General features: G+C 42.6%; 1 long non-coding RNA gene across 1 annotated transcript; it reads left to right on the top strand.

Annotated features, from left to right (window-relative positions):
• The first annotated feature begins 2574 nt into the window (after positions 1 to 2574).
• On the top strand, positions 2575 to 11184 carry LOC147984997 (uncharacterized). Its single transcript, XR_015616377.1, has 2 exons — positions 2575 to 3016; positions 10899 to 11184. It is a non-coding gene; the product is annotated as an uncharacterized LOC147984997 (long non-coding RNA).
• Positions 11185 to 13285: the final 2101 nt, after the last annotated feature.

Below are 13285 nucleotides of genomic sequence, written 5' to 3'. Positions count from 1 at the left end.
GTGTAGAAGCATTTGAAATACTTAAGAAAGCCTTGATTTCTGCACCTATTGTACAACCTCTTGATTGGAATTTACCCTTTGAAATTATGTGTGATGCTAGTGATTATGCTGTGGGTGAAGTGTTAGGACAAAGGGTTGATAAGAAATTAAATGTTATCCAATATGCTAGTAAAACTCTAGACAGTGCCCAAACAAATTATGCTACTACTGAAAAAGAATTCTTAGCAGTTGTGTTTGCTTGTGATAAGTTCAGACCTTATATTGTTGATTCTAAAGTAACTGATCATGCTGATCATGCTGCTATTAAATATCTTATGGAAAAGAAAGATGCTAAACCTAGATTTATTAGATGGGTTCTCCTACTACAAGAATTTGATTTGCATATTATTCATAGAAAGGGAGGTGAGAACCCCGTTGCAGACCACTTGTCTAGGTTAGAGAATGTTCTTGATGACCCACTACATATTGATGATAGCTTTCCCGATGAACAATTAGGTGTCATAAATGCTTCTCGTACTGCTCCATGGTATGCTGATTATGCCAATTACATTGTTGCTAAATTTATACCACCTAGTTTCACATACCAGCAAAAGAAAAAGTTTTTCTATGATTTAAGAAATTATTTATGGGAAGACCCACACCTTTATAAAGGAGTAGATGTTGTTATTAGACGTTGTGTACCTGAGCATGGACAAGAACAGATCCTACGCAAGTGTCACTCCGAGGCTTATGGAGGACACCATGCTGGAGATAGAACTGCACATAAGGTATTGCAATCCGGTTTTTATTGGCCTACTCTCTTCAAGGATGCCCGTAAGTTTGCCTTATCTTGTGATGAATGTCAAAGAATTGGTAATATTAGTAGACGTCAAGAAATGCCTATGAATTATTCACTTGTTATTGAACCATTTGATGTTTGGGGCTTTGATTATATGGGGTCGTTTCCTTCCTATAATGGGTATAAACATATTTTAGTTGTTGTTGATTACGTTACTAAGTGGGTAGCAGCTATTCCAACTAGTAGTGCTGATCATAAAACCTCTATTAAGATGCTTAAATAAGTTATTTTTTCCGAGGTTTGGAGTCCCTAGATACTTAATGACTGATGGTGGTTCACATTTTATTCATGGTTCTTTTCGTAAGATGCTTGCTACGTATGATGTTAATCATAGAATTGCATCTCCATATCATCCACAGTCTAGTGGTCAAGTAGAACTGAGTAATAGAGATCTTAATTAATTTTGCAAAAGACTGTTAATAGATCTAGAAAGAATTGGTCAAAGAAACTTGATGATGCATTATGGGCCTATAGAGCTGCATATAAAAATCCTATGGGTATGTCTCCGTATAGGATGGTTTATGGAAAAGCATGTCACTTACCTCTCGAACTAGAACATAAGGCATATTGGGCCATTAATGAGCTCAACTATGACTTCAAACTTGCCGGTGAGAAGAGACTACTTAACATTAGCTCACTTGATGAGTGGAGAACCCAGGCCTATGAAAATGCCAAATTGTTTAAAGAAAAAGTTAAAAGATGGCATGACAAAAGGATACAAAAACGTGAGTTTTAGGTGATTATGTATTGTTATACAACTCTCGTTTAAGATTTTTTCCAGGAAAACTCCTCTCTAAATTGGAAGGTCCTTACGTTATCGAGGAGGTCTATCGTTCCGATGCCATAAAAATCAACAACTTCGAAGGCACAAATCCGAGGGTGGTGAACGGTCAAAGAATCAAACATTATATCTCAGGTAATCCTATAAATGTTGAAACTAATGTTATTGAAACCGGAACCCCGGAGGAGTATATAAGGGACACCTTCCAGAACGTTTCAGCCTCCAAAAAGGAAGAGGTATGTAGTACGGTAAGTAAACCGACTCCAAAACAATTCTAATAGAAATTTTTCTCCATTTTGGAATATTTAAGAAAATAGGAAAGTAAGAAGCAGTCCGGAAAGGACAAGAGGCATCCACGAGAGTGGAGGACGCGCCCTACCCCCCTGGGCACGCCCCCTGCCTCGTGGGCACCTCATGTGTCCTCCGGACTCTGCGTTCTTGCATGATACTGTGATGCCTGGATAATTAAGCTAATTAATCATCTGCTAATGATGCCATGTCACCATGATTACTGTTGTTAAACATACATTGATTCAAAACTAGGTCAAATTCAAATTTAAAATGCAAGTCAAATTATTATCTCTTCAAACATTCAAACAAAAATGTCCATTGGTTGCAAATATTCACTAACTAGTTATCTTGTAGAAACCAACGTCATTTGACTCACCATTTAATTCATAGAAAAATATAAAGTGTCCAGCAGCTACCAAAATAGCCGCTTACAAAATAAATAAATGTTTATGTATTTTTCTATTAACTTGAAACTTTGTGGGTCTCCTCAAAATATTGCGTTTGATTTATGTGACAATTTTTGTATTCAACAAAATTCAATTGGTAGTTATTTACAATGCAAAATATGATGAAAATGCAAGGCAAAAAAGTTTTTTTTAAGAAGGGAAAGAAATTAAGCAGGACCTAAAGTACTGAGCACAACGGCCCATCTAGAAAAGAGGCTGGCCCAACCCACCTCCCCTCTCCTTCAACCTCGCTACAGGAGTCAGGGGAGGCGTGGCAGCCATCCATGGCCACGCCTAGAGGCGTGGAGGCCATCCAGCCTCCCCCAACACCCCTACAAGCGGACCCCGTGGCCACCCCCAAAACCCTAGACCACCCACATCGATCCCCCTCTCTCCCTCTTATTTCTCGACTTAGAACTCGCACCCGAGGGAAGCCGCCGCTCACCATTAACGCGGCCACCGTCATCGCCTTCGCCCGGAAGAACGTCCAAGTGAACCGCCGCCACCTACTTCATCCATCCCGAGCACCAAATCGAGCGGAGCCGCCTCGTACCCTCGCAATCGCGCCCCTTTTCACCGTGTACTTCTCCGGCCGCCGTCGTCGATTTGCCTCGTCTTCAACCCGTCCCCGACCACCTCGACCTCACCTTCGGCATCGCGGTGAGCCCCTCCTCCATTTGCCCTTTTTCTTGAGCTCGATCCGTGCCCGTATTGGTCGTCCCATGAGCTCCTTCCGCCATGGCCGCTCGAGCTCGGCGTCCGCACGCGTCCCCGTGTACTGCTGCTGCTGCTGCTCCTAGTCACGGCCGCCGTGGCTCTGCCTCGTGCCCCGCGCCCAGCCCGCGCGCCCTGGCGGCGCCCCTGCTATGCTCTGGTCGTGGCCGCGCCCGTACTACTTCTGCTAACTGCTGCTGTTGCGTGCTGCCTCGTCGGGCTTGCTGCTCTTGCTGCTACTGCCGCACCCTGCCGCTGCAGCTCGCTGCCGCCTCCGCCCAGCCACACCCACCACTGCTCACTGCCCCCTACATAGCCACTCGTGGCTGGCCATGGCTGCCATGGCCATGTGCGTGTGCGTGCTTGCCATGGCAAGCATAACCATGGCACAAGCACTCCATGATCAGGGTTGGTCGTGTTAAAAGGGATTAGCCCCTGTTGATTACTTACATGGCCCCATGACCAGTGGCCCCACATGTTTAGTTGTTTTATTTACTAGTTTAATTTAAGTTCTTTTAGCACTTGTGTGTATTACATGTGGGCCCTTGGACCCTGTTGACCAGTCATCATTGATTGGTCAACTACTGCTCACTGGACCCATTGGTCAGTCACACTGGTGCATCTTTGGTGTACTGCACCAGGTGCACCTAGCATTTTCACTCTTTTTTGAATTACGTTAAATTTCAGAAAATGTTTAATTCTTTGAAAATTAATATAAAATAATCCGTAACTCGGATGAAAAAATTTTATACATGAAAGTTGCTCAGAACGATGAGATGTATCTGAATACGTAGCCTGTTCGTCCGCTACACATCCCTAGCATAGCGAACACACAACTTTCCCCCTCCGGTTCGTCTGTCCGAAAATACCAAACTTCAGGAAAACATCCCCGGATGTTTCCTCCTTCGCCGGTATCGCCTAGTACTGCGTTAGGTCACCTCTAGCACCGCCTATTGTCATGTTATGCTTTGTGATACTTTGATTGCTCTGTTATTTATTGTGTTCCCTCCTCCGTTACTTCTTTTCGGTTGACACTGAGACCGCTGCTGGTACCCCTGTGATCAACTACATCGACGATGAACCCTTCTTGCCAGAGCAACCAGGAAAGCCCCCCCTCCCTGATCACCAGATACCGCCTATTCTTCTCTCTACTACTTGCATTAGAGTAGTGTAGCATGTTACTGCTTTCCGTTAATCCTATTCTGTTGCATAGCCTGTCCTTGCTACTACTGTTGTTACCTTTACCTGCAATCCTAAATGCTTAGTATAGGATGCTAGTTTATCATCAGTGGCCCTACATTCTTGTCAGTCTGCCATGCTATACTATCGGGCCGTGATCACGTCGGGTGTTGATCACGGGTATATACTATACATCTTACACATGATACATGTTGTGACTAAAGTCGGGTCGGCTCATTGAGTACCCGCAGTTGATTCACGAATTGGGGGCTGAAAGGACATACTTTCCCGACAGCCCTCTGTGTGGATCTTTGTGGCAGAGCGACAGGGCAGGTTGAGACCACCCAGGAGAGAGGTGGGCCTGACCCTGGTCGGCCTTCGCGGTTACTTCAAGATAACACGCTTAACGAGATCTCGGTATTTGATCTAAGTCTGTCCACTGGCTTATACGCACTAACCAACTACGCGGGAATAGTTATGGGCACTCGACGTTGTGGTATCAGCCGAAGCCTTCGTGACGTCAGCGACTGAGCGGTGCGTGCCGGGTTGGACCGCGTAACGCAACTTCCTTTGTAATGGAGGTTGCTAGGTCTGCTCACCGGCCCAGACCCCTGCGTGCTTAGGATTTAGAACGGCGTGCTGACCTCTCTGTTGTGCCTAGGTGGGGCTGCGATGTGTTGATCTTCCGAGGCCGGGCATGACCCAGGAAAGTGTGCTCGGTGAAAGGGGATCGAGCGTGTTGGGAAATGTGATGCACCCCTGCAGGGAAGTTGATCTATTCGAATAGTCTTGTCCCTCGGTAAAAGGACGACCCGGAGTTGTACATTGACCTTATGACAACTAGAACCGGATACTTAATAAAATACACCCTTCCAAGTGCCAGATACAACCCAGTGATCGCTCTCTCACAGGGCGATGAGGGGAGGATCACTGGGTAGGATTATGCTATGCAATGATACTTGGTTAACTTACCATCTACTCTCTTCTACTGCTTCAAGATGGAGGCTGCCAGAAGCTAGTCTTCGATAGGACTAGCTATCCGCCTCTTATTTTGGCATTCTGCAGTTCAGTCCACATATACTACCCCTTTCATTGATACCAATGCATATGTAGTGTAGCTCCTTGCTTGCGAGTACTTTGGATGAGTACTCGCGGTTGCTTTCCTCCCCCTTTTCCCCTTTCCTTTCTTCCTGGTTGTCGCAACCAGATGAGGGAGCCCAGGAGCCAGATGCCACTGTCAACGACGATTCTTACTACACTGGAGGTGCCTACTACTACGTGTAGGCTGCTGACGACGACCAGGAGTAGTTTAGGAGGATCCCGGGCAGGAGACTTGAGCCTCTTTCGATATGTATCCCAGTTTGTGCTAGCCATCTTATAGCAACTTGATTAATTTATGTCGGTACTCAGATATTGTTGCTTCCGCTGACCCCTCTATGATCGAGCCCTTGTATTCGAGCACTCTGGCTTGTAATATGATGCTTGTATGACTTATTTTATTTTTAGAGTTGTGTTGTAATATCTTCTCGTGAGTGCCTGATCTTGATCGTACACGTTTGCGTCTATGATTAATGTACGATCAAATCGAGGGCGTCACAAGTTGGTATCAGAGCCGCCTGCAGGTAGGAATCCCCCTTCCAAACTCCTTGGCCGAAGTTGAGTCTAGTCATTGCAAAACTATTACTGACATGGCTGTGCGGCTTATGAGCCCACGTCACGATTGGGTGGTAGTAGGATCTTTTATTCCTCATCTATACTTTGGGATTCTGATCTCTCTTCTATTCGGGTTAAATGAATTTACTAACTCTAATATTAGGATCACGTGATCACATTCACCCGGAGAGCCCTTTATTACAGTTGATCGCCTGCTTCATCAGAACACTTCAAAGATATTCTCTGAGGTTCTCCCGAGAACATGTGCCCGTCATTTTTGCAATTCCCTATCACTGATATATCCCTATGGATAAATACTTACAATTGCCGTCCATACCTTCATTCCAAGTCGATCTTGTTATTACAAGATACCCCGAGAATACTTTGTGCCTACTGCCTTGCAGTTCTTTGCCACCTAAATAGCCCTATGGATAATTTCTCGCACTTACCGAGTATCTGCTCATCCCAGTTGATTCATGTATTTCACAGAAGACTTTGAAATACCATTCAGTCTTCCAAAAATCCTGAGCAGCCTATTGCTCCTGAAATTCTTGGTTGCTTGCGTTATGGTTAATGCCATAAATCTTGTAATCTCACTGTCATCCTTTGTCATTATCATTTTGAGTCCGTTGATACAATGTGTTGCGAATGCTCGCAATCATTAGTTGATCCTTTTAAATTATCTTAGCGGCTTAGATGTCATTTTGGAACATGAGCTGGTTCTCGACCAATCTATTTGTTAACGATTGTACCCTTAGGTCTATTCAACTTATCCACCCATGATCAGAGCGTATGCTTATGATCCTTCATTTTGGAAATCATAATTCCTTTGATATCTAAGCATCGAATTATTCACATGTTCTATAATCCGAGGCCATTGCATTCTTTCTTCAATTGGTTGTGTGCCGATGCTCACATCAGCTCCACTATGGACCGTCAGATCCTTTGTTGGATTACTATTCGACAATGTCCTTCATATTTAACCGCCTTGTGAATTCTTCCCTGATACATAATGCCATTGATAAATAGCATTATCTGATTTGGCCAACCATGCTCTACTATCAAGCTTGAGTTATTTACCCCTGGAGTTTGTGGTATATGGTTCTACTATGCCCCGATGGGTTGAAACTATGCCTTCCTTAATCTATGTGAACCCGAAAGATTTCACGGGTCATACTTATCTGGTATTGCACAAGGTAAAACTTTTAACAACTATTGTGATTTTCGAAAAGCGAGAGGTGAATGGAAGGTTATACATTGAAGAAGTGGGAGTCGACCTTGAACTTTGTGTTCATGCCCATGGACACGTTGTAGATCCTATCATGGAAACTTCTTGTAATAATAACTATTTCCTTGATATAATATCATCTGGTATCGGGGAATTGATCCTTGGCAATCGTGGTTCCGACCATATGTTCTTCTTTGATCCCATTTCTCGGGCAAGTTTAAGCACTTGCCTTCCGTGGATCAATACACCAGTCCAACCTTTACTTTGATCTTCCGTAGAGTATTACACCCTGGTATCTCGAAATTATCACGGAACTGCATAACTTCTTATGAGTTCTCCATCAAGTACTACATTATCACTGATTCCAATTTTTCATGGATCGGAGTCATTAAGCACTCAAGGACACCGATAACTGAATCGAGTCTGTATCATGATTAAACAACCATTACTAATCTTCTTTAATGGCGAGTTTGTACTCGATCACGTCATTTCTAGCCTGATCGACTATATCATTATTATGCTAAATTTTAACTGTGCTACTTGGTCCTTCTTCCTGGAGCACAATTTTCGATGGTGAGCTAAGCTTACATCGATTTTCCTCATCATATCATTTCGCCTTGAACCGCAAGCTTGATTTCAAGTTTGTGTCATAACCATGGTACCAATAACATTCCGCTTCATCATTCCTTTGACTTGTTATCCTCGCTGATTGATTGCATCTTCATGAAATCTCTCGACAAATGTGTCATGATCATCATCAACCTAATTAGCTCTTCCATGATATCAATCGAATTCATGATGAGAAATACCATCCTTGCCCTAGATGATTTGTGTTATCATCGGCCACTTTATTGCCTTCCCTCCAACACAAAGTTGATCATGTTTTATGCTATACCTTGAGTTCCTTGCTATCCAGCATTTGTTCTCTTTACCTTGAAATATTACCACCTTTTATGTCAAGAATGTCGTGGGAATTTCACCACCTCTCGAAAATTCTTGATGCAAGCGATACTTATCACCATCACCATTCTTTTCTTGGGCCATGTGTTGTCTCTAACCGGGATACCAACAAGTGAACGGTGATGTTTGGATTATGTACTTCTAGCAACCCTATTGCTTTGAAGTTAATGGTGAATAGTTTAATCTTAGACTATTGGTTATTGAATCACCATTCTAACATTGATCATGCTACCTGAGCCAATATTTTGGGTGCACGTTGCAACCAATGTTTAATTGTGTATGTTCTCCTCGAGCATACATCATTACATCATTTCATCTGGAAAGTGTTATCTCCTTCACATAATTGTGGAAATCCATCTTTTAGTAAAACTCGAGGAATTGTCGCTGAGTCCATCAGCCACTCCCTCATCATTTCCTTGGTTTAATGATGAACTCTTGTTTCGGAACTCGCCTCCGTAGTTCGTTTCCTAAGAATTTTACAATGTCATATCGTCATTTGTGTTGCACCTTTTATTCTCAGGCATCCTGAGTCTGAGGTATCCTGACACCAATCAGATCTGAACCTCGGTCAGATATGATTGTTGGAACATATTTCCAGGAGATATAACATCTTTACATGACCGGGTAAGGTGATGTCATGCCTAGCACACCTGGCCGAAGCACCTAGTGTTATAGTTTCCTTTCTGCAAGGTTATCCATTCTTCCATGAGGAAATTGTAAGACTTATTCTACAAGTTGTTCCCGATAAATCCTTTGTGTATCCAAGTTCGACCTTTGCTTTAAGACCATGTCAATGCTATCTCGAAGCATGTTTGTGGTACTCCGATTTTCTACAAGAATATTTGAAGCACAATGCAAAATTGTCTTTATCAAATATCCAAACACCGTTGTATGGGTAATGTCATGAAATTTCTTTTCCCTTACCTAAAGGGTTTTCTATTTTATATCCTTCAGGGATATCATGCTCTGTTTGTCCTTGGGAAGGATATACCCCTGAAATATGTGTTTAAACACATTTTCCTTTCCATTGTTCTGTTTAATTTGATAATCATATTTTCCTTTCCATTGTTTGGTTTAACCTTTGTTGTGATCTATATGATCTAAGCAGTAATATTCTGCTGCTTATGTAAAAACCTTGGCATACAACTTTGCTAGTAAGACCTTGATACTATTGTTGATGACATTTCAGTAGCCACCGATGGACGAGAACTTTGCCTATTGGTCCGCCTCGTTCAATGAGAAGGAAAATGGATCTCTTCGTCCCTCGCCCTTGGTACCGACGTTGTTGCCGACATAATCGACATGCTACTCTCTGACGTGACTTGCTATCATGACCATGCAAGCCGTCAGTGCCTTTTCTACTTTTAACCCACATGGTGGACCCATAACCACCAGTTCCACAGGATCGAAACCTGACTCTCCCGTACAACCTTGATATATTCTCTGCACTTGGCTTCGTATGTAATTCACGAGCTAACTTCCTCACCATGTTTCATTGCGGTATCAGAGGCATCATTATTCTTCATTGCTATGAACCCATTCATCACCTGTTTTAGGCATCAGCTGGATGCCTACCTGGTTGAAACTTGTTGGACCTCCTTATAGCACTCTCGGTAAATTACCTGGTGCTTCTAAAATCTTCTTCCTTGAGATAACTACCGGATGCTAATCCTTTCAAACATTCGTCCTTATAGCTTTCCCCTTATACCCCATTCGTAAGTACTTTGGAGTTTCTGAAGAAGGGATGGCGACTTCATCATGATGCCATGATGCAGCGAATTACCGACATCAATAATACGGATCAACCTCTTCGATGAGAGCAACAAGAACAAGAAGACCCGTTAGAATTTCGTAACCAAATCTGTTCCCCCTTACCACCCTCCTAAATCTTGGGACGAGATTTCTTGTAGTGGAGGAGATTTGTGATGCCCGGATAATTAAGCTACATTAATCCTCTGCTAATGATGCCATGTCACCATGATTACTATTGTTAAAAATACATTGATTCAAAACTAGGTCAAATTCAAATTTAAAATGCAAGTCAAATTATTATCTCTTCAAACATTCAAACAAAAATGTCCATTGGTTGCAAATATTCACTAACTAGTTATCTTGTAGAAACCAACGTCATTTGACTCACCATTTAATTCATAGAAAAATATGAAGTGTCCAACAGCTACCAAAATAGCCGCTTACAAAATAAATAAATGTTTATGTATTTTTCTATTAACTTGAAACTTTGTGGGTCTCCTCAAAATATTACGTTTGATTTATGTGACAATTTTTGTATTCAACAAAATTCAATTGGTAGTTATTTACAATGCAAAATATGGTGGTGCACCCCTGCAAGGGAAGTTGATCTATTCGATTAGCCGCGGCCCTCGGTAAAAGGACGACCCGGAGTTGTACCTTGACCTTATGACAATTAGAACCAGATACTTAATAAAATACACCCTTCCAAGTGCTAGATACAACCCGGTGATCGCTCTCTCACAGGGCGACGAGGGGAGGATCACTAGGTAGGATTATGCTATGCGATGATACTTGGTTAACTTACCATCTACTCTCTTCTACTGCTTCAAGATGGAGGCTGCCAGAAGCATAGTCTTCGATAGGACTAGCTATCCCCCTCTTATTCTGGCATTCTGCAGTCAAGTCCACATATACTACCCCCTTTCATTGATACCAATGCATATGTAGTGTAGCTCCTTGCTTGCGAGTACTTTGGATGAGTACTCACAGTTGATTTGCTCCCCTTTTTCCCCTTTCCTTTCTTCCTGGTTGTCGCAACCGGATGAGGGAGCCCAGGAGCCAGACGCCACCGTCGACGACGACTCTTACTACACTGGAGGTGCCTACTACTACGTGCAGGCTGCTGACGACGACCAGGAGTAGTTTAGGAGGATCCCAGGCAGGAGGCTTGCGCCTCTTTCGATCTGTATCTCAGTTTGTGCTAGCCATCTTATGGCAACTTGTTTAACTTATTTCTGTACTCAGATATTGTTGTTTCCGCTAACCCGTCTATGATCGAGCTCTTGTATTCGAGCCCTCGAGGCCCCTGGCTTATAATATGATGCTTGTATGACTTATTTTATTTTTAGAGTTGTGTTGTGATATCTTCCCGTGAGTCCCTGATCTTGATCGTACACATTTGCGTGTATGATTAGTGTACGATGAAATCGAGGGCATCACAGATACTTCTTTTGGTCCGTAAAAATTCATTATATAACCTCCCAAAGGTTTTAACTACTGTACCACGCAAATATCCTCTGTTTTGTTTCGAGCTGTTTCTGCTGCAAATTTAGATCAAGATGTATTCTCAGGAGTCAGTTGGGGAGAGTCGGGTGTCTCACCCGACACCGGGACCATGAGCAAACAGTAATGCTGACCACTTTGGGCCGTCAACGGAGGAAGAGATGGAGGCCGACTTGAAAAGGATAGATACCATGGAAGAGGATCTTGCTAGTCTCTCACAAGTACTTCTTGTGAGAGACTAGCAAGATGCACATGCGTTGCACGGAACATCAAGATGCATTTATATGAGTAGTTTATCTTGTGAGAGAAAAGGATGAACGAGGGAAGGCCTTATTTGCAAATGTGGAGAGAGGTGTGGGTATCTTTTTGCAAAATTGCCATAGTTTCCTTCCTATCCGTCAGATATAAATCGGATGGCCTATACTGTAGGATGGCAGGCACACCATCATCACCAACTCTGTTTTTTTTATCTCTAACTCCTATAGAAGACTCAGTTGGTGATGATGGTGTGTCTGCCATCCGCCATTTCTGACCATCAGATCTGCATCTAATGACTGTGATGTAAGTCGTGGCATTTTTGCAACAAGACCCCACTTCTCTGCTCCAATTTGCAGAAACCCCTTAGTATCTTGAAACCAACCACATCCCTCCCCCACCTCATCAAAATAGCCACAAGGAATATATTTTCAGTGAAACCTAATACGAGTATATTTTTAGTGATATATACATCAAACTAGAGTGTTTTTCTTTCAAGTTTGTGAACATGTATTATTCTATTTTGGATCCGTTGCAACGCATGGGCACATTGCTAGTAAGAGTAGAGAAAAGGTTGAACGAGGGAGGGCCTTATTTGTAAATGTGGAGAGGGGTTGTGGGTATCATTTTGCAAAATTGCCATAGTTTCCTTCCTATCCGTTAGATATAAATTCGACGGCCTATGTTGTAGGATGGCACGCACACCATCATCATCAACTCTATTTTCTACTCCCTCTGTTCCTAAATATTTGTATTTTTGAAGATTTCAACAAGTGACTACATACGGAGCAAAATGAGTGAATCTACACCTAAAATATGTCTACATACACATTCGTATGTGGTAGTCCATTTGAAATCTGAAAAAGACTAATACTTAGGAACAACATGGTCTAGAACAAAAATGTGCCGGACTGGTTAGCGCCGGATGCTCGCAACGCGATGAGCTGAGTTCGAAATCTGTCTTTAACTTCATATTTTTATATTATATATTACTTATTTAATATATACTTCTTTCGCTACTGTACTGACAGTGGAACCCACAGAGTACTTAGAATACAAGATTAAGGATGGACTTGTTTCTTTTTAACTTTATGTACGAAGCTATAGCCACCCTGCAAGTCACGTGTACATTGTACATGCAATTAACTTTTTATAGAGGGAGAAACATACACGCAATTAACTCCAATGGATTGGATATGACTCTATTATTTCCAGCATAAGAGCATCTCCAATGGCAGCCGGCAAATTTCCTCCTGCTTCCTTCCGCGGAGGACGACATCAAACGCTAGCGGCATACTTTTTTACAACTCTAACCAACCAGATGAAATTCGTGCAAACACGGACTGTTTTTCATATAAGCATGAAGGATTTCATATAAAAAGCCTGATCTTCATATACACATGATGGATTTCATTACATTTACATGAACTAAGCGGTGCTAATCCGGCTATCTTTGTATAATTAATACTCCCCCCATCCGGAAATACTTGTCCTAGAAATGGATTTATCTAGACTTATTTTAGTTAAAGATACATCCAATTTATCCATTATTAGAACAAATATTTCCCGCCAGCCGGAGAAGGAGTATCTAATCTAAATGGCCGCCCACGGATCCCTTTGTCTTCCTCATGTCCGACAGACACTTGCGGGGTGGAGGAAGGTCCTCGAAAGAGACGAAGCAGCAA

The sequence above is a fragment of the Triticum urartu genome, chromosome 2A (genome assembly GCF_056163025.1).
Source record: "Triticum urartu cultivar PI428250 chromosome 2A, HENAU_Tu73, whole genome shotgun sequence".
Lineage (NCBI taxonomy): Eukaryota > Viridiplantae > Streptophyta > Magnoliopsida > Poales > Poaceae > Triticum > Triticum urartu.
This window is presented reverse-complemented; position numbering and strand designations above follow the sequence as displayed.